General features: G+C 38.5%; 1 protein-coding gene across 1 annotated transcript in view; it reads left to right on the forward strand.

Moving 5' to 3' along the window:
• Positions 1-21,376, forward strand: part of stan (Protocadherin-like wing polarity protein stan) — a 777,611-nt gene that overhangs the window by 457,998 nt on the left and 298,237 nt on the right. The gene's annotated exons all lie outside the window — the stretch shown is intronic.

The raw sequence follows: 21,376 nt of genomic DNA on the forward strand, positions 1-21,376 counted from the left end.
TTCACTCTATATTGCTATACAAATCATTGCTGTTATAAAACTCATTGTAAATATTAACATTAGAAATTATTATTATTACTCTATTTTTCTTGTACATCTCCACTGTGTCCAGTACTCACTGTGGAAGGCATATACACTAACCATTCACTCATATCTATCATCTCCTTGAGATCATTCACTGATGAAGCACTCAGAATTGCCTCTGGCACCTCATTTTACCTCATTCATTTATTCTTCAAACAAAAAAATATAGTCCTCACATGTTTGCTAACTAAACAATTTTCATTGGTGACTCCTTGTTCTCTCATGTCCTATCATGCGTTGGAAAAATTGCTTCTGTGTCAATTTTGAAAAAACCACTTTAATGACATACATTTCTAACATGTTATTTAATGTTTTGGCTAATTTCTCTCTTAATGTATATAAATTTATTTAATTAGTCTCCCTATTATACTGACTTTACTTTATTTTATTGTCTATTTCCATCTTAAATTTTCCATTTTCACTAAAATATTGTACCTAAATAGCTGAAATATTTTGTTGTCTAATGATAATGCAGTTGAAGTTTTCTATGTTCTTGCCTATTTTTGTAGTTATAGTTTTTTTGTAGATGGTATGACTAGAACTATTTTTATAGTTATAACATGTAAATAGACTATATTCAGAGTACACCTAAAATCAAAGTGAAAATCTGATCCTGACAACCCTTATTTTGCCTGACTTCAGCTTGTATTTTCCTAAGTTTCTCTTCCATAATTTTGCTTCACTTGCATAAATCTTACCTGGACCACTCTGTAGAGAAATTTCTATGTAATTCTCACATCTAGTTTTATTTTTATTTTTCTAGATGGAACTATGTGAGCTCTACTCCAGCCATCTGGAATTGAACATTCTGACCCATGACCTTTGGATGATTAGTGGAGCAGCTGTAAAACTTCTATACTTGCAAGTGTTATCTATCTATCTAGGCAAATGTTATCTACACCAATTGTATTTCTACATCTCTGGGTTTCAATCGCTTTTCTACCTGTTGTACTAATTGTATTCTTCTGGAATGCTTTATACCATTGCTCTATCACTTGTTTATTTTAGCAGTCTCTCAAATTAATTACTCCAGACATTGAAAATATCTTTATCTTCAGTTTTCATGTCACTTGGCTCTCATGATGAGACTAAGAAAGTTGAAACTAACGTGTTGTGACCCTTCCCATAATATTTTTGCATTATTGAGTATAAGGCAATTGATGTGAAGTCACCATCTTCTATATACAAGTAGACTAGTCTGGAAGTTACTTCACCCTTTTGCTTATGCTTGGGTATATTATTAAAACAATATAATTTCTTGTCAAGGATAATATACATTGTAACTAAGGAGAAAAAATATTTCATGACTTTCACATTACTCTCTCCATTTCTAAGCTTTTCTGATGGCCTTCAGAAAATTTAATTTTTTTTGATATTTGTCTTCTGTATTCACCAAAGGCTTCACATGACTAAAGATTTCCCATGACTTTGTTTAACTACTTTTGCACATAGCTTAAGTCTCTTGACATTTATTGGGGAGGTTTTCTTGGGGAATCTTCCAACTTACTTGCTAGGAACTTTCAATATGCTTTATTATTTTCCCTGACTGGCTGTTTAACTTCTTTTGTTCACCATGAAGTTAAAGTTCAACCTGCAAAAAAGATCTTCTCCACATGCCTCCCAAGCTTAACATTTTCAATGCTACTTGTTATGACAGAATATCCTCAGGCCATTGAAATTTACAGAATGACCTTACTGCAGTACCAACACATCCACACAATTTAACTGCCCAGGCCAGACTGAGGTATGCAGCATTGAAAAACATGAGTCATACAATGCAGCAGATATATATGTCGATGTGCCAGTTTGATACTTTAAAATGTCAGTGGCATTATGTAATCAAACAATGTGTTCTTCAGAGTTTACTACTCATACTTGATAAGTTGTTTCTTATTTTCAGATTTTTTTTCCTGTTTTTTTTCTTGAATAATATTTATATTGGTAAGGCTATAGTTCACCTCTAAAATCTGCTCAACTTAATTATTTTTAAAACTTTCTTACATATTTTTATTTTCAATATGATATTCATTTTTATCCAACTTAAAATTAAGTCTAATCATTTTGTATTTCCAATGTAATGGTATACTTTTATATCCTCATCAGCATGAAAATATCACTGCCAGTAAGTAATAACCTGGTCCATAAAACCTTTTCTTTTTTCTTCTGTTTTTTCTCCATTTGTCATATCTTTATGTTGAAACATCATGTTAGCAATGACTATTATCTCAGATGGAATTCTATCAGGCATTTACAATTATTATTATTTTCCTTTGCACTTTTCCTATTGTAGCAGACAGAATCACAAAAATGTGAATGTGTCTACTGCAATTTTTAAAATGTGTTTTGTTTCAGTGATGCAAGCCTTAAGCATTTGTGCTTCGGTTTGGGTAGAGTCCTTTTTGTTTTTTTGCTTTTGTGCTAATCAGAAGAAATTGGTAAGTGCAAACCCCCATGCCATGTTGCACACTGGATATCAGTTTTCTATATCATTTCTGAAACTGCATAAACTAAATAATTTGGGAAAGTTAAAGCCGTAATTTAAAAATATATATATATGAAGCTCTCCAATAGTAAAGTAGACTTCCTGACTGGAACCACATCTGGATTGCATTATAGTGAATCTGTCTTCACAGCCCTCTCTCTCTCTCTCAGAAGATGCAATCAACGCACTTATTCGGGATCATAAAAAAAGTATTAGTAATGAAAATAACGAGTGTGAGAAGTAGTTTATATATCTCTGTATCCATAGTGGCTAATAATATTCCCAAGAGCAATATTCCAATCAAAGAGACATTTGTACTTAATTATATAGCAACAAAAAACAATTATTATAACCAAAGCTAATAGGAACTGTTATTATTGACCAAACAATTATAATCTAATACTCCCCACTTTATCTATTAGTTCACAGCATATGCAATGCTCACCTACAAACTGACTAAACATTTATTCAAATCACAAGAAGAGAAACATGCACATAGTAGTAAGGGAATGGAATTTCTGGAATTTTTGAGGGATAAATGTCTTGAGGCAACATATAATAGAAGAAACATGATGTTTAAGATTTTTGGATTTAGTCATAGCATCAAAAGATCTGATTGAAACAGAGGTGGTGTCTCTGCCCCTGGTTGGAGAGAGAGAGTTGGCATGTGGTTTTGACTTGAAGAATGAATAGACATGCAGGAATATCCAAGGGAGGGGAATTTAAAACCCTGACATTATAAGGTAGATGATTTATAATCACTTGTCTTATAATAATCTTATAAGATTATTATAAGATGTTGATAAAGCAATGGGACTGGATGAGATTTTGCCATGGGTTTTCAAAGAATGCACAAACTGATAGCTCTGCAGACCTGGCTTTTCAATGAAAGACTGGCTACAAGAAAAGTGCCCAAGGAGTGGAAGTAAGGTAAGATGCCATTACATAAGGATGGTAGTAGAATGTAAGTGTAAAACTATAGATGAGTTTGTATTTCATCAATAGTTTTTAGAATTTCCAGAAATTAGTGAGTGATCATACACCATATTGGGCACTTGAGGGTAAGGTAATGTTATCTGTGAAAAACAGTCAGCACGGATTTATTAAGGGACATTCATTAAATCTAATTGCCTTTTATAATAAAATAACGAGTAGTTGATGAGAGAAAGGAATATACTGTCATTTATTTGGATTTTACGAAGGCATATGACAGGGTGCCACATGAGAAGCTGATAATCAAATTACAGCACATGGGTTTAAATGTCATATTAGTGAATTATTATTATTATTATTATAACTCCATGAAGTGCTTAGACTTATCAAGGGAAGCACTAAACATTATGTGAATTGCTTTGAACTCATTCACTATCAAGGTTCCCACCCTCTGCTAACTATACTCTTGCTCAATTTCTATGGGTGAATCCTAGCTCTACCACCAGACCTGTTTGGAAAAAATTCCTCTGTTTTGATCTTGTTAAAACCCTTTAATTTATAAGCCACAAATCTTCAACCTGTCCCCATATAAGGTGCATTCAATAGATCTGCTACCATCTTGATTACTAGCCACTGGATCCTCCCTCCCTTCTCCTCATCCCAAGAAACCTAAGTGACCAGAAACTTTGTGCACAGTAGTCAAGATGGGGATCTCACTAGGCCCTATAAAGAGGCATATAATAATCTTTTCATATCTGTTCCTGAGGGTGTTCTTTAGTAGCCAAGTAGTCCAGTGAGCTCTTTTAGCTTTTTGCAGTATACCCTCTAAACTTCACTACCTAATCTCTAGCTTTGTCAATTTCCTGGAGTAAATTTCCGTTAGTATGGTACACAGGTGGATGCGGGTTAGCATTGGTGGCCTCCTGTAGAAATGGGTGTTTGGGGGAAGGGGAATGACATCAGGTAACTCTGAGTACAGTGGAGTCTGGAGGAGATAACGATAGGTATAGAAGCAGTGGTAATCTTTTCACCCCAATATGCATAACCTTACACTTTGCCACATTGAACTGATATCCATTCTCCTTTGCCCATACTGCCAGTCTGTTTAAATCATCATCATAGAAAATTTTAACATTTTTATTGACTATTGCTGTACTGAATTTTGAATGGTGTCCCTTAGATCATTTCCTATATCATTCATGTACTACCAGTGACCCAAGATCGGAGCCCTGTGGCACGTGATGAGTCACAGGCCTTCTACTAGATTCTTCTCCTGAAAAGTGATGTATGGAGACTCGATGATCCCCTGGTGTGAAAGATAGCATATCAGAGGAGTGTTTGCTTGGAAGAATGACAGAAAGGGTGGCTATGGCAATTAAGTGGGGTGAAAGGATGAATGAGATGATTATGATGGTGGGCACGAATGACTTGAGAGGCAGTGTAAATTGGATGGTGAGAGATTTGAGATTCATGCTTGAAGTTGTACAAAAGAAAACGCAGAGAGGAAAGATAGTGTATGTGTTACCCAGGTATGATAATGACGACCGGAGCAGAAGAGCAGTAATAATGAATATCCTAATAGCCAGAATGTGCATATGCTCTATGCCAATCCCTGGAGGGCATTTGAGGACAGAAAGGAACTGTATGTGAGAGACTGCTTGCATTTGAATGAGGAAGGACATAGGCATCTGGAAGATTGCTGTTTTCTGAACGAGTCAGTGTGTCAATGCAGGGAAACTAGAATTCCCAGGGTGGATGGGAATATAATAACAGGAATAGAAGTAGTTGGGTACATAATTTTTCGGCAGGATAGGAAGGGAAAACACTGTGGTGGAGTACTGCTTATGATAAATGATAACTTATGTCCTCTAAGAGTGGAGGCTTTGGAAGGCAGTGGCACTATAATGGTTTTCAAAACATTTGATGTGAGGTAGAGGTGGGCAAGACAGGATATTTAGTGGGGTGTTGCTACAAGCCAAGCAGCACAGAGGGTGAGAAACTGGAGATGCTTAGGCAGTTGAGCTTGGCAAGTGCAAGAAGAATGATTGTTATGGGAGATTTTAACTACAGCACTAATTGTGCAGAGGAGGAAAATGCATGTAATAAGAAGGAAATGGAATTTCTAGAATTCTTGAGGGACAAATGTTTTAGGCAACATGTGATAGAGGGAACAAGAGGTTCAAGAGTTTTGGATTTGGTCATAGCATCAGAAGAGCTGATAATAAATGAGATGACATCTCTCCCCCTCCCCCTTCCCCCATTTGGAGAGAGACCATGTGGTTTTGTCTTGGAAGATGAATAGACATGCAGGAGTATCAAAAAAAAGGGAACATACGAGGTGGTATCAAAACGTTTTGAGACTAGCTCTGTTTACAAGAAATTACTTTTTTTATCTACATTTACACACTATCACCTTCAAAATAGTCCCCTTGCATATCAATACGGTGGTATCTCCCAGCGTTCTTGCCACTTCTGGAATGTGTCCTGGAAGTCTTCTTTTCAAAGCATATCAAGCACCTTCTGCGATTTGCTCTGGATCTCCGCAATGGTGTCAAAAGGGTGACCTTTGAGCTGGATCTTCATCTTCGGGAAGAGGGAGCCAAATCTGGTGAGAAGGGTGGGTGTGGAAGCGAGATCATGTTGTTGTGTGAGGAGAACTCGGTGACAGGGTGCATTGTCGTTGTGGAGCATCCAGTTTTTTGCACGCCACAGATCTGGTCACTTTCGCAGAATGTCTTGCCTCAGATGCCTTAAAACCTGGCAGTAGAACTTACTATTGACAGTCTGGACCCTGACGATGAATTCTCGATGCACAATGCCATGAATGTCGAAAAAGATGATGAGCATGCACTTGGTCAAGCTGCAGACGTGCCTCGCCTTTTTTTTCAGTCGTGGAGAAAATGGGCTCTTCCATTGTGAAGACTGTTGCTTCGTCTCAGGGTCGTACCCATACACCAAAGTTTCATCACCGGCATGAAGGATGGGTCATCCACGGCACACTGACGGAGTTCTTGGCAGCCTTCGATGCGGTGTTCCTTCTGCTCCTGAGTCAGCAGCCTGGGGACAAACTTGGCAGCAACACGGTGCATGTTCAAATCACATGTGAGGATTGCCTGGACTGTTCCGTATGACACACCAACAATGGCAGCAATGTTGTGGAGTGGTCTCCGACGATCCTCGTGAATAAAAAAAAAATGAATAAAATTCATTTTTTTTTTATTTATGTCGTGTCTTCTATTTCTATATTACTTATGAATTAGCGATCATTGCAGGTGCTCAGTCATAGGTCATATGCAATGCGTAATGTGTATTCTCAAATTGTATACTCAACTCGGGCCCCTACCAAGATTAAATCCTGAGTGCGCTGGCATGTTACAAACCTAGTCTCGAAACATTTTGATACCACCTCATATGTAGAATTATAATGCAGGTGATTATAATAGTCTTAAATATCAACTTGAGACATTTCCATGGAGGGTGGAATTGGAAGGCTGGGATATCAATAGTGCCTGAGAAATTGTGAAGGAATATTTGTTAGCAGCAATAGTAAGCTGTATTCCACGAGTGAAGAATAGGACACAAGGATACAATTTAGATAAAGTGGATGACAAACAATATCAAACAGGAACTGCAAGTGAAAAAGAGGCTATGGAAGAGATATAAAGAGAGGAATGGAGAGCAATTGCATGAAGAATATAAGACTCGGGCTAGTAGAGTTGACTAGTATTGTAAGGGAGGTGTAACTGGAATATGAGAAGAGATTAGCACTAAGATCCAAAGAAAATCCTAGTGAATTTTTTAGCTATGTGGCCAATTGGAGGAAAAATAATTGTGTAAGAATGACATTGGAGAAGTAAGTTTTAATACTGGAGGGATAGGGTATGTTCTAGGTTTAGAGTTGCAAGAGGAGAGTGTGTTTCAAGTACTGAGTACTCTGGATGTTAGTAAAGATGTGGTACTGGATGGTATTTCAATAGGAGTTTTGAGAGAATGTGCTAAAGAACTGACAGCTCTGTTGATCTTGCGTTTTCAATGAAAGTCTGGCTTCAGGAAAGGTACCCAAGAAATGGAGGAAGATAAGATAGTGCTATTGCATAAGAATGGTAGCAGACTGAAAATCTCTGATTATAGGCCAGTTTGTGTGTCATCAGTAGTTGTTAAGTTTGGGCAGATGAGGGTAATTTATCTGTGACAATCAACATGGATTTGTTAAGGGGCACTCTTGTTTTAGTAATATGATTGCCTTTTATAATACAGTGACAAGAGCAATGATGAGAGAAAGGCATAAACTGCCAATATTTTTTGGATTTTGCAAAGGCATTTGAGTTGCCACATGATAAGCTGATATTTAAGTTGCAGCACATGGGTTTAGATGTCAGGTTAGTCAACTGGATTTAGGATCGGCTGTCTGATAGGTATCAGAGAGTTGTGTATGGTGGGGCAATATCAAGGAGGAAGAAGGTTGCAAGTTGGGTCCCACAGGGCTCAGCACTGGGACCTGTATTGTTTAACTTTTATATCAATGACATTGTCAATGGATTGCAGGGGGTTGGGTTATTCAGTTGTATGCATATGATGTGAAGCTTTGAAGGGTTATTAGTAATCGTCAGCGGTGGCTCATGGCTTGAAATCGTGGGGTGGGGGGTACTGCAACTTTCAAAATATACATACACACTGTAAGTACAGTATATATATGTGTGGATAAAATATCAAAATTATGGTAAAAAAAAATTAAACATGAAAAACTATTGTTTATTATCGATAAAATTATACAGCTTGGTATAATACAAAATTACTTAAAAATAAAATCCATTCCTTTAATTGTAATTAAAGGAATGGATTTACAATTTTTGGACATTACAATTAAAGGATTTAATATATTTAAAGAGATGCAGTAAACACGATAAGCACTACGAACAGTCTACTACTGGTGCAAAATGCATATAAACAACTGTGGAACTATGCAATGGACAGTGCTGCATTACACTGATAGCTCGCATCTCACTATGACGTGCATATGCTTGTGTGCTTAGCAATATGACACTGTGGTAAACACAGTGCTGCTAGCATCCTTTGCCCTCGTAAGTGCTACAAGATGGATTTTTATTATTTTTTATACAAAATAAGAGAATTGTATAGGATTGTTAATGATAAAATTAAATATTACAAGCAAATATAAATAAATTAATAAATACATTTATATATCGAGAAAAATTGGGGACTGCTGCAGTTCTGCAGTGAATACACACGAGCCACCCCTGGTAATAGTGCGGATGTGGCAGGCAGCCCTGCAAGAGTATTTGAATTAACTAGACAGAAGGGCAAATGAATGGGAGTATTAGTTTATGCAGCAAAATGTAATCTTGAAGTTTTGGGATACATCGATGGCTGCATGCTCGATTGGAGGAGCTGTACTGGAGGAAGCAGGAGAGACAAGAGATCTGGGGTGATGATTGATAGAAAACTGAAATTCAGGGAACATATTGCAATGGTGGTGAAGGTAACCCATAAGACTGCTGCAATACTGAGAAGGATGCTGACCTGCAGGGATAAAAGAGTTATCGTTCCATCGTATAAGGTGCTGATCGGACCTCAGTTAGACTATTGTTCTCAAATGTGGTTCCCCAGGATTTGAAGTGGATAATTTAATCAAAAGGGTACAGAGGTGGATAACAAAGATGGTTTCAGTACTATACAATGTTAGTTATGAGGATCAGCTGAGAGAATGTGGATTGCAGAGTTTGGTAGATAGAAGAAGTAGAGGTGATATGATTGAGACTTTTAAACTGTTGAGAGGTAGTTACAAAGTTGACACTGCGGAGTTCTTTTGCTTGTTGGAGCAGCAGGAAGGAACGATGACAAGGGGGTCACCCTTGGAAGCTACGAAAGGAAGCTGTGAACAAGAGGGTGAGGAGTGGTTTCTTTGGATGGAGGATGGTTGAATTGTGCTATGCATTACCTGATAGAGTTGTGAGAGCAAGAACGGTTAATGAGTTCAAGGAGTGGTATGATAGGAGTGGTTTGTGTTTCCTAGGAAAGACATCCCACGATGTTTTTTTTTATTATTATTATTTCGGGCAACTCCAAGGAGTCGACAGACTCATCGAGGGAGGCCCAACATCATGTCAAGAACAACTATTCAATATTCACACAGTATCTATCATACCTCGCCTTGAACTCATTCACTGTCATAGTACCCACAACAGACTCTGACAGCTTATCCCACTCATTCAGCACTCTCCAAGTAGAAAACCTAGCTCTAACACCCCTGCTTACCACATTCTTGCCCAGCTTCCATGTATGGCTCCTAGTCATCCCACCACCAGTCCTATTCTCAAATATATCTTTGATTAATCTTATAGAAACCCTTCATTCATTTGAATGTCTCAATCATATCACCCCTTTTCCGCCTATCAACCAATTTTTGCAACCCACAAATCGTCAACTTGTTCTCATAAGGTTCATTCCACAGACCTGCTATCATCTTGGTCACTCGTCTCTGGATCCTCTCCACCTCCCTCCCATCATGAAGAAACCCTGGCGCCTTATATGGGCACAGTAGTCTAGATGTGGTCTTATCAAGGCTCGTTACAGAGGAACAATAACTTGTTTGTCTCTGCTTGTTAAAGTATTGTTCAGAAGCCAAGTGATATGATGAGCTGATTTAGCCACTTTTTCAATGTGCCCCCTAAATTTCAACTCCCTATCCAAACCAACAAACTCCCAAATCCCTGGCCTCATCATTCTCCTGGAGTAGGGTTCCACCAATGTGATATACTGCTGCTAATCTTTTCACCCCAAAATGCATAACCTTACACTTTGCTACATTAAATTGACATCCATTTTTCCTTAGCCCAATCCACCAAACTATCCAAATCATCCTGCAAAATTTTGACATCCAGTGCACTCACAATTGCTCTACCCAACTTTGCATCATCAGCAAACAAGTGAACACTTCCTCTCAGATCCTTTCCTGTATCGTTAATGAACAAATTGAAAAGTAGTGGTCCAAGAACAGAACCCTGCAGCACACCACTACTTGCAAGGCCGTCTTTTGGACTCAACTCCTGAATAAACCACTCTCTGGTATCTCTCCATCAACCACCCTCCTATCCATCTCACCAACCCTATATCCATCCCCATATGCTTCAGTTTACTGATTAGAGTTCCACTTGGTATCCTGTCAAAGGCTTTTGACTCCATGGAGGGTGAATAATAATAACCTACTCTTTGGTATCTTTCCATCAACCATCCTCTTATTGATTTCACCAACTTTATATCCATCCCCATATGCTGAATTTATTGATTAGAATTTCATTTGGTATCCTGTGAAAAGTTCAGTAGTGTCACTGTAAACCCATTACCTTTATCCAACTCAGTTGTCACAGTAATATAAAAGGTAAACAGGTTACTGAGGCATGACATACTCTTCACAAAACCATGTTACTTCCCATATAATATCCCATTCCTGTAAACCAACTTCTTGAATATCTTGACTACCACTCGTGAGATGGCAGTCAGTAATTTGTTACCTCTATCTTGGAGCCTCCTTTTTGCAATGGAACTATTTTCTCCTCTTTCCAAGGCACCTCTGGATTTGTCTTGTGACCAACCCAGAGATGAGACTTGAATTGAACAATGTAGTCAAAGGTATGGACAATTTCCCACCATATACTCATAAAACTCGAGTTGATATATTGTCTAATCCTATAGCTGTATTCATGTCAAGGCTCTGCAATATCCTATGCACCTCCAGTTCGTCTACTTCTATTTCCACAAAAGGCCCTACCTCTCTTTTACTAAAATATCTACACCTGAATCATATACTCTTCTAAAGTAATCATTTAGTAATTCAACTATTTCATCTACTTCGGTTACCTTCCTATCATCAGAATTATTATTCCATACTCATTCTTTATTTTACCTGCTACATATGAAGAGAACTCTTTGGGATTACCTTGGGCCTGCACTGCTCATTTCTTCTCATACTGTGATTTCACCTTCCTTACCATAACAGCACAGACTAGAAGGGTGACCAGTTTTTGTACCTCCTGCTTAATTATTATTATGAAAGCAACTCCAGATAGCACTGTCTTCCTACGCACGAAGCACGAACAGTATCGCTGCAGTGTTCAGACAAGCACTTGTACAGGGCCGCATTTACCATAAGGTGCAAGCTGGGCGCCTCACCCTCATAGGGGGATCAAGACAGCCTCTACCCCCCACTGCCAGTAGTGTTGCCTTGTGGGACATTGTTGGTGCTTCAGACAAAAGAAGCCCCAGAGATGAATCACAGGCAACATGAAGCTAATGTCTCAAACAAGGCATCCAAAGGTTTCCAAGCCTCTTGGACTACTTACATTATGATGAATACAAAAGTTAAAAAGTTCCATGCCGGCTCGATTGTCACCCAGAAAAACAAGGATCATGTTGCTTGTTTAGGTGGAGGGCAAGCTTCGAAAAATATGTTACAGTCCCCCAATCAACACTACCTCAAGATATGTTCCCTAAACATAGAAGGGATATCTAAATCCAAAGCCGAAGTCATTGGCAAAATAGCCAAAGATAAAGCAATTGATGTCTTGACTCTCCAGGAAACCCATGTGCCTGACACAGCCCTCAATAGACTAAAGATCCCAGGACTCATTCTAGTGTCTTATAACTGTCACCTCAAGCATGGCCTAGTAACCTATATCTGGCCTGGTCTCAAGGATATAACCCATAGTGTTCCTGATACAGAATACTCCATAGGCATTAAAGTTTAAAATATCGCCATCTACAGTGTCTACAAACCATCGCAATCCTGGCCTGATCAGATGGACTGACCTACTCACCCTGCTATCTATGTTGGTGACATCAATTCCCATCACACCATGTGGGACTATTCCTCTAACAACCAGGATGGTAATAATCTATCTAACTGGATGGACACATGTAATTTGTATTTGAATTATGATGACAAGAAGGACGGCACTCTTTACTCAGCCAGATGGAACAGAACCTACACCCCAGATCTGTGCATTGTCACTAAAGACTCCGAAGACCACCCTCTTCCATCCATCCTTAACAGATTCCCTAATAGTCAACATCGTCCTACATTAATAGAGATAGGAACATCAATCCCAGTCATCAGTGGAACACCAGTCGTTAGATGGAATCTCCGCAGATCCAACTGGTCTGCATTTCAGAAACAAATCGAGCAAACCATTAGAGCAGTTCCACCCACTCCTAATTGCTATCCAAATTTGTTAAATTACTCAAATCTGCAGCAAAAGCCTCTATCCCTAGAGGCTGCAGAAAACGATATATCCCATCTTGGAGTAAAGAAAGTGAGGAACTCCTAGCCAAATATGAGGAAACTGAAGATCCAGCTATTGCTAAGGAGCTCATATCAACCCTGGATAAAAACAGAAAGGAAAGATGGATCTTAACCATCAATGAACTCGATTTCGTCACATCTAGTCGGAGAAGCTGGTCACTTCTGAGAAAACTAGGTGGATCAGAGCCAATGACACACAAAACAACAGAGATAACTCCTGATAAAATGGCTCACCATTTATTGAAAACTTCCAAGATTTATCCCAGCTCTACCAGGAAAATTGCTGTACAAGCTTCCATCAGACAAAACCTGAAGACGGAACCCGAGCTTCCTGAACTCATACACCCAATATCTTGGGAAGAGGTACAAATAGCCTTAAAACTTACCAAGAATGTCAAAGCTGCAGGAGTGGATGGTATACTCCCCGAGTTCCTAAAACACCTTGGTCAACATGGCCAAACATGGCTGGCTGCCCTTTTCTCAGAAATCATCATGACTGGTAAATTACCAAAGCTGTGGCGGGAAGCCAGTGCCAAAACCAGGGAAAGATCCAAATGAAGTGAAAAACCTATGACCTATCTCTTTGCTTTGCACCACCTTTAAGCTCTTTGAAAGAATTCTCCTTAAAAGAATTTCACCACTCATTGAACTCCCGACTGAACAAGCTGGCTTCAGGCCAAGAAGAAGTTGCTGTGACCAGGTCCTGGCCCTGACAACTCAAATTGAAGCAGGCTTCCAGAAGAAACTTAAATCTGGAGCCACTTTCATTGACCTAACATCTGCTTATGACACTGTCTGGATCAGGGGCCTCCTCCTAAAACTAGGAAATATTATAAAATTTAAAAAAACTCTTCAACTTTTTGAATCTATTCTCTCCAACAGAAAGATCCGGGTCCATATTGGCAGAAAAAAGAGCCGGCCCAGATTCCTTCATAATGGTCTTCCTCATGGCTCTGTATCCCCTTTACTTTTTAACATCTATGTGTATGACTACCTCATACCAGATCAAGCAAGTTTATGTATGCTGATGACCCAGCGATCTTACATCAATCCACCTTCTTTACCAACTTAGAATCAACCTTGAATACAGACCTGAACACTCTGGAAGAATACTTCAAGCAGTGGTACTTGAAGCCAAATCCAACGAAAACAGTGTCCTCAGTATTTCACCTGTACAATGCAGAGGCGAATTGACAACTCAACCTTTCTTTCTGTGGAAAAATGGTAGAACACAAACCTCACCCAAAATACCTTGGAGTGAGCCTGGACAGAAGCCTAACCTATAAAAGGCACATCGTCAACCTCTCCAATAAAATTAAAACCAGAAATAACATCATTTCAAGGCTTGCTGGAACAACCTGGGGTTGTGGTGCAGAAGTTGTAAGGTCGTCTGCACTAGCCCTCGCATTCTCTGCAGCAGAATATTGTGCCCCTGTCTGGGAAAGAAGTACACACACTAACGTTATCGACACCCAGCTGAACTCTACCATGCACACAATTAGTGGGACTGTGAGAAGCACCCCTCTCTCCTGGCTGCCTGTTCTATCTAACATTGCTTCACCACACATATTGAGAAGACAAGCCTCAATTAAGGAATTTAATAAAGCAATGAGCAACCCACTCCTACCCCTACACCAGACTCTCATAAATCCACCTAGTCTTCGCCTCAAATCTAGAAAGCCTCTGGTCCATGGACGAACTCTCTTCAGCTGCGCTGCCATCAATATCTGACATATGGAGAGAATACTGATCCAACAGTCTCCAACAAACGACTTCCTGGTAGAAGATCCCTGTGCTCCGCAGCCTGGTTTTGGTCTTCCTAGGAAGATTTGTCATCCATAAACAGGATCAGAACACTAGTCAGGGCAGATGTGGCTATCTTCTACATAAAAGGGGGCTGTCAGATCACCCTTATTGTGATTTTTCTCCTGTGGCTCAGATGATTACTCATATTGTGTACAACTGCCCAAGGCACCAATTTCATGGTGGGGGTCTACTGGACGTCCACAAGGTGACGGATGAGGCCTTGAATTGGCTTTCCAGCCTGGACCTTGACCTGTAGTTGGTATGGTGGTAGCAGTGGTTATGGAGGAAACAGAAGATCATGGTCCTGTCTCACTATGAAGACGTTATTCTAGTAGTCGCTCTGATAGTCCTCATCATAGCATCAGCAGAACTCCTCATGTTAGAAGATGATGATACAGTGTGAAATGGTCCTCCTCTAATGGATCAAGTTTTCTCACATAAGACACAACTGCTCTCTACTTAAACCTCGGATACAGCCACTTTTATGTTGTGAAGTGTTGTGAGAACATGCAGTCTTGTCATACTTGGTGCAGCAAGATGATAATTGTCCCTGGCTTAATTATGACAAGTTACTTTTACTTTATATTGTTTAAAAAAAAAAAGAAAGAAAGAGTTAGTAAGCAGGTTGTGCCTTTTATGTAATAAACTTTTATATGTTAAGATTTTCATCATTTGTTTCTGGAAATTGTGATTGTATTTTTCACTTAGCAGTTTCATGTAACAATAAGAATAAATAAATAAATTATTATTATTATTATTATTATTCTTATGTAATACCTCCAAGAAGTTCAAGGACTGATTGTGGGAGGGCACTCTTCTCCACTCCTACACACATGTAACTGTCTCCACTACTACTTAATTCTCCTACTACACACAACTACCGCCAATGCCATTTACTGCCCATCACCATACCAACAGTATATTTTGTCTGTAAAATGAAAAGACCCATTTGAAGAATCTCTTGTACTGACAAGAATCAAACTTAGGCCTATTCCAGTTGATGGGCACAATATACCATTGTTCTTCCATTTGCACTACATTGGCATATAATGATGGTTTTAGTGATGGTATGTGTCTATTTAACACTCCCACTTGATTTATCCTCTTGATTCTAGATATGCTATTCTTTCATCAAAATCTTCTTTACCACGTCTGACCCTTTAATTTCTCATAGCATGGTATATATTGCTTCAAGCAATGTCTTGAGCATGTCGTACTTAACAACCTTATAATGCCCACGTATAATAGCCCCTCATGACTGAAACTTCCACACATTCATCCTCATCTTGGGTCAAGACATATGATCATTCTCACAGTTGGTGGCAATGTAGTCATCTTGGTTAGAGACAAATTCTTTGAGGCAATTACTAAATCCATCACTCTCAAACCCTAGTATATTCCATTGCCTCAGGTAATTATTCCTCACTAACTGCATGAATTCCATTTCCTTCCTCCAATCTATGTTTCCATAGTTGACGTCTCCAATAATAATTACCTTTCCTCCATTCATTTAGCTTATTTGATGCATACTGTCCACATGATCCTTCACATTCCCTGCTCTATAGCAGCAACTAATTGTATAGTTTGTCCTGGCTTCTGTATCACTCCAGATGGCTTCAAATGCACTATTTTCACTAGTCTGCAATATGAACTCCTACTCTCTAGCAGTTCATCAGCTAACATCAACAATATCCCTATCCCCCATTCTTTTCTCTCTATCCTAGCTGAAAATACGAGGAACAACCAGAAAGTAAGTTCCATTTTTAAATATTTTCACTCCAGAGCTGTGATTGCAATGGTGCACATGTGTGCTGAGTTTGTTGATATGTTAACAATGCGTTGGTGCCATTTTCAGACATTCTCGTAGTGTGTACACTTCTTGGTGTGTGTTTATAATGTCTAAGAAAATCGAATCGCCCGCCACATGTGAAATTAGGTCAGTTATCTGTTTCTTGAATGTGAGGAAAGTTAAAGCAGCTGAAATTTGTGGCATGCTTACCAGGGGTGTTGTTTGATTCATGATAATGCCTGCCCACACATGGCCAGCATAACACAACAACTTCTCACTACCTTCGTCTGGAAATAATTCCATCATCTCCCATATAGTCCTGACCTCGTGCCAAGTAAATTTCACCTGTTCAACCATCTGAAATCTTTCCTTGGTGGCTGGCGGTTTCAAGATGATGACAAGGTCAAAGAAGCAGTCAGTACGTGGTTTGCACCATAGGCAGCAACCTTCTACGATGAAGGTATACAACTCTTGGTGCCCCATTATGATAAGCCCTGAACAATGGTAGAAATTATGTAGAAAAGTAGTGAAAGATGTCTACTTTAATTTCCAATAAAGTTTTTTTTGTAAGTATATTTTTGTTTCTCTGACAACGCATCGGAATTTACTTTCTGGACGTACCTTGTACTATACACTTCTCATTCTATCCCATAACTATATCATCTTCTGTCAGCCACATCTCACTAATGCCAATAACCTTTGGCCAAGATGAACTAACCAATGCTAGATACGCTTCCCTCTTGTTCTGAATGCTTCTGGTATTAGTGTACATAAACTGCAATGGCCCCTACACCCACTGCTCTCTTTATACTAACTATCTCATTCTAGTTTGTTACCAGCAGTACTAACTGAGACATTTTTTCCTCAATCTTATACTCATCTGCCCACTGGTATCTATGTACTTGCTCAACAGCTTCCACCCTTAAAAAAAGCTTTAGTTTCCATGATTCTGCACATCCATTCAAATGCATACCATTCACCATGTATACTCCACACATCAACAAACCCCATGAATTCCTCATGCATAACCTGTGCATTGACTCATTTACTATCATTCAACTCAACTCATCTCTGTCATACCATGGCAACAGGGTCAATATCTTAACTCTCTCACTTGGCTGTCTGATATATATCAGAGAATTGTGTTTGAGGGAGTGGTATCAAAAAAGCAGAAAGTTACAAGTGAGGTCCACAGTACTCAGTAGGACCTGTATTGTTTTTAACCTTTATATATCAGTGACATTATTGATGGATCACAGGGAGATATTCAGTTGTTTACTTGCAGATGATGTGAAGTTGGGAAGGGTTATATTAGTAATTGTGCAGATATGGTAGCTCTTCAGAAGGATTTGAATAAGATGAACAGTTGAGTAAATGAATGGGGTATCAGTTAATTCATTGATGGGAGGATGCATACTCTGTTGGAGGAAGTAGGGGAATTAGGGGAGGGATCTTAGAGTGAATGATTGATAGAAACCGAATGTTCAGGGGACATATTACTTTCACCACTTTTGCAATATATATTATTGCAGAGGTAACTCAGGGGGATTGCTACAGTACTGAAAATGATGCTGACTTGAAGAGATAGAAGTGTTATAATTTCAATGTATAAAGTCCTGATCAGACCACACCTGGACTGCTGTGCTTGGATTTGGTCTCCAGGGTTTGAAGGGGATAAATTAATCTTGGGAAGACTACAGAGGTTTATAAAATAAAAACTCTTTATCAGCACTGTACAATGTTAGTTATGAGAATAGCACTAAGGGATTGTGAATCTGCAAAGTTTGTTAGAAGGAGACATGATTGATCAGCATATGATAAAACCATATGCTAATCAATAACAATATTAATTGTTATTGCTAATCAATAACAAAATTTAGTAATGATAATACAATTCAGCACTAACAATACTAAGAATATTATTCATAGAGTGAATTAGGAACAAATCCCAACTGAACATTAGCATGGTTCAAGATTGGCTATCAATGAGAAGCATCAATGGAAAAGAAATGGAACTAGTAGAATAATTGAATAAATATCAGTTTGCTGTTACTGACACAAAAAAGACAAAAGCATGATAATAAATTTAGTTTAATCCTTTATCCAAGTGTAAGCAAACAAAGTTTGCACCTGAAAATATCTTCAGGTTTGAGGTAAGGTGGTATCCCTTGGCAACTCCCAGCAAAGGTGGACCAAGCTCTCATCACTCCTTGTCTCAGTATCTCCCATAATGCAATTGGCAAGGGATGTACCACCTTACCTCAGTCCTGAAGGTATTTTCAGGTGCAAACTTTGTTTGCTTACATTTGGATAAAGGATTAAACTAAATTTATTATAGTCTAACCGAGTGCAAAATAAACTTCCAACAAAAGCATGATATCTTTTTAACCACACTACTGGCCAAGACGTCAAGGTTATTATGAATGCGAAGTGCATATTAAAATTTTAATACCATTGATATTACATTCAAATATATGATGGATACGAAACGTATAAGCATGCGTTAGTTGGTTAAGCAACTAACAAAATATGTTATATTCAGGCAATAACAATCAGGGAAAATTAGTAACTATATTTTTTAATATCTTAATAATTTGAAATCCTACAGGGCATTTTGTATGTAAAAGTGTTGTACATAGAGTGTTGTACATCAAATACCCTGCTTATGTAATCTTCGTACTTTAGACAGACTGTCTGCTTTGATTAGAATCCAAGAGCATCAAGTCTGTATTGCATTTTTGGAATCTGACAAGTTTGGCCTTGTTTCTCATGCTATTGTTGATACTAGGCACATAGTTCTTTGGAACCAGACAATGATTGCCGGCCTGGTTGGCCGAGCGGTTAGTGTATCTGCTCTTCAGCCAAAAGGCTGCGGGTTCGAATCCACTGTGGGCATGGATGTTTGTGATTGTCTATGGAAATACTAGTGGTGGTGGTGGTGGCAGGCGATAGATGGTGTTGGTGTAGTTGGTGGATTGAGCTATGGAGTAGGTGTCCTCCCTCAATGAGTCTTTGGACTCCCTGGAGGTGTCGCATAATAATAATAATAATGTCATTGACAGTTTTCATCTGTTGGCCAGACAACAATCTGATATGAAAGAATTTCAATATCTTATCTTACAGGCAGCTCTTTACCACTTCCTTCAAACAAACTTGGAAACTATCTTCCTTCTTACCATCTTGCAGAGTATACATTACCATATCTTTTCCTTGCCAGGTGTCTATCAGATACCCTGCTCATGTTATCTTTGCACTTTAGACAGATTGTCTGCTTTGATTAGAATCCAAGTGCATCAAGTCTGTATTGCATTTTTGGAATCTGAAAAGTTTGTTCTTGCTTCTCATGCTATTGTTGACACTAGGCACATAGTTCTTTGGAACCAGACAATGATTCTTCATTCCAGCAGGTTAAAATTTGATTGACTTTTCCTCAGAACATATGAAATGTTTTGAGGAAAATTACTAAAAATTACTGTTACACCAATTTTTATAGTTGTTCCTCTGAATTCTAATAATGTAATACTGTCAACTCATCTGCAACTGGTACATGAACTAGTAAGTACGACTCATTCTTATGAATAGTTCTGGATATAGTTACTGGTCTTTCTCCCATGATATCCATGTTACACTGGATGAAATATATCAGAGTGTTTGAATAAAATTCTGTATTTTTTCTAAATGAGTAAATCATATAAATATTTAAAAATATATCTGGTAGACGTTTTTTTAAAATGATTGGTCACACATTCTAATGAGGATAAAATACCAAATTTAGTTTAATCCTTTATCCAAGTGTAAGCGAACAAAGTTTGCACCTGAAAATATCTTCAGGACTGAGGTAAGGTGGTGCAACACCAGGAAACTCCGAGCAAAGGTGGACTAAGCTCCCACCTCTCCTTGTCTCAGTATCTCCCATAATACAAAACACATCTCCTTGCAGACATGTATACTGCTATGCATTAAGGGATTTCACCGAGGATAAAATACCTTTATGAATTGCTAATTTAACATATATATTATATCCTCCTCAGTGATTATCACTCTACCATTTTCTCCAAACAGCGTCATCCTTCCATGATAATATGATAATTCTTTCTTCTACTGGTTACATACTGAAAAATTCTCTAGGATTTCTTTTGGCCTCATTAGTTAACTGTTGCTCATACTGCAACATTGCTACCCTTACTAAGCAAGTTACCTTTCTTGCTTGCTATTTGTACTCCTCCTGCAACTGCCTATTACTACCACTCATTTTGCACCATCTCCAAAGTGTCTTTTTCTTTCAAATTTCATGTTTTACCACTTCACTCATCCATTTCACACCCAACTTAATTTATCTCCTGACCTTGGGAATGGATTTTGCCTCTACAAGTTCCGACATTGCCTCTGCAAGTTCCTAAACAGGTTCCCAGCAGCACTGATCTCTAATTCTTCATTCCATGATATCAGAAGACAGCTGCAAGCTGTCTTCTGAGCTTGTCATAGTTATCAGCCTTATGATTGCACACGTATCCCTTTCTCATGAAAGTCCTCATATTACTAGCCACCAGCCAAATAATCACTTCATGGTTACTTTCACCAATGGTAGAGAGATTTTACACCTCATTTACAATCATATTCACCGATGAGATAATCAAATCCAAGACCCTTGATCCTTGTTTATCTTCTGTTACATACTGCCTGTGGTAGTTGTCCCTCAAAAACTCAAGTAACTTATTCTCTTTTCCCAAAGATGCTGTCTCTTAATGTCAATCTCTATTACCAATTAAAATCACCCATGATCACCCCTTTTCTCATTAGCTAGACCATATTTCATTATATAGTGTTCCCTGAATATTCGTGGGAGATGTATTCCAAGACTTACTATGAATGGTGAAAATCTGCAAATAATTGATGCCCCCCCCCCCCTCCCTGGTTACTCCAATGAATAATTCAAACCATGAGAGTATGCAAAAAGCAAGGG

The sequence above is a fragment of the Typopeltis vanoorti genome, chromosome 1 (assembly GCF_054136105.1).
Source record: "Typopeltis vanoorti isolate ZY-2024b chromosome 1, IOZ_Tvanoo_1.0, whole genome shotgun sequence".
Lineage (NCBI taxonomy): Eukaryota > Metazoa > Arthropoda > Arachnida > Uropygi > Thelyphonidae > Typopeltis > Typopeltis vanoorti.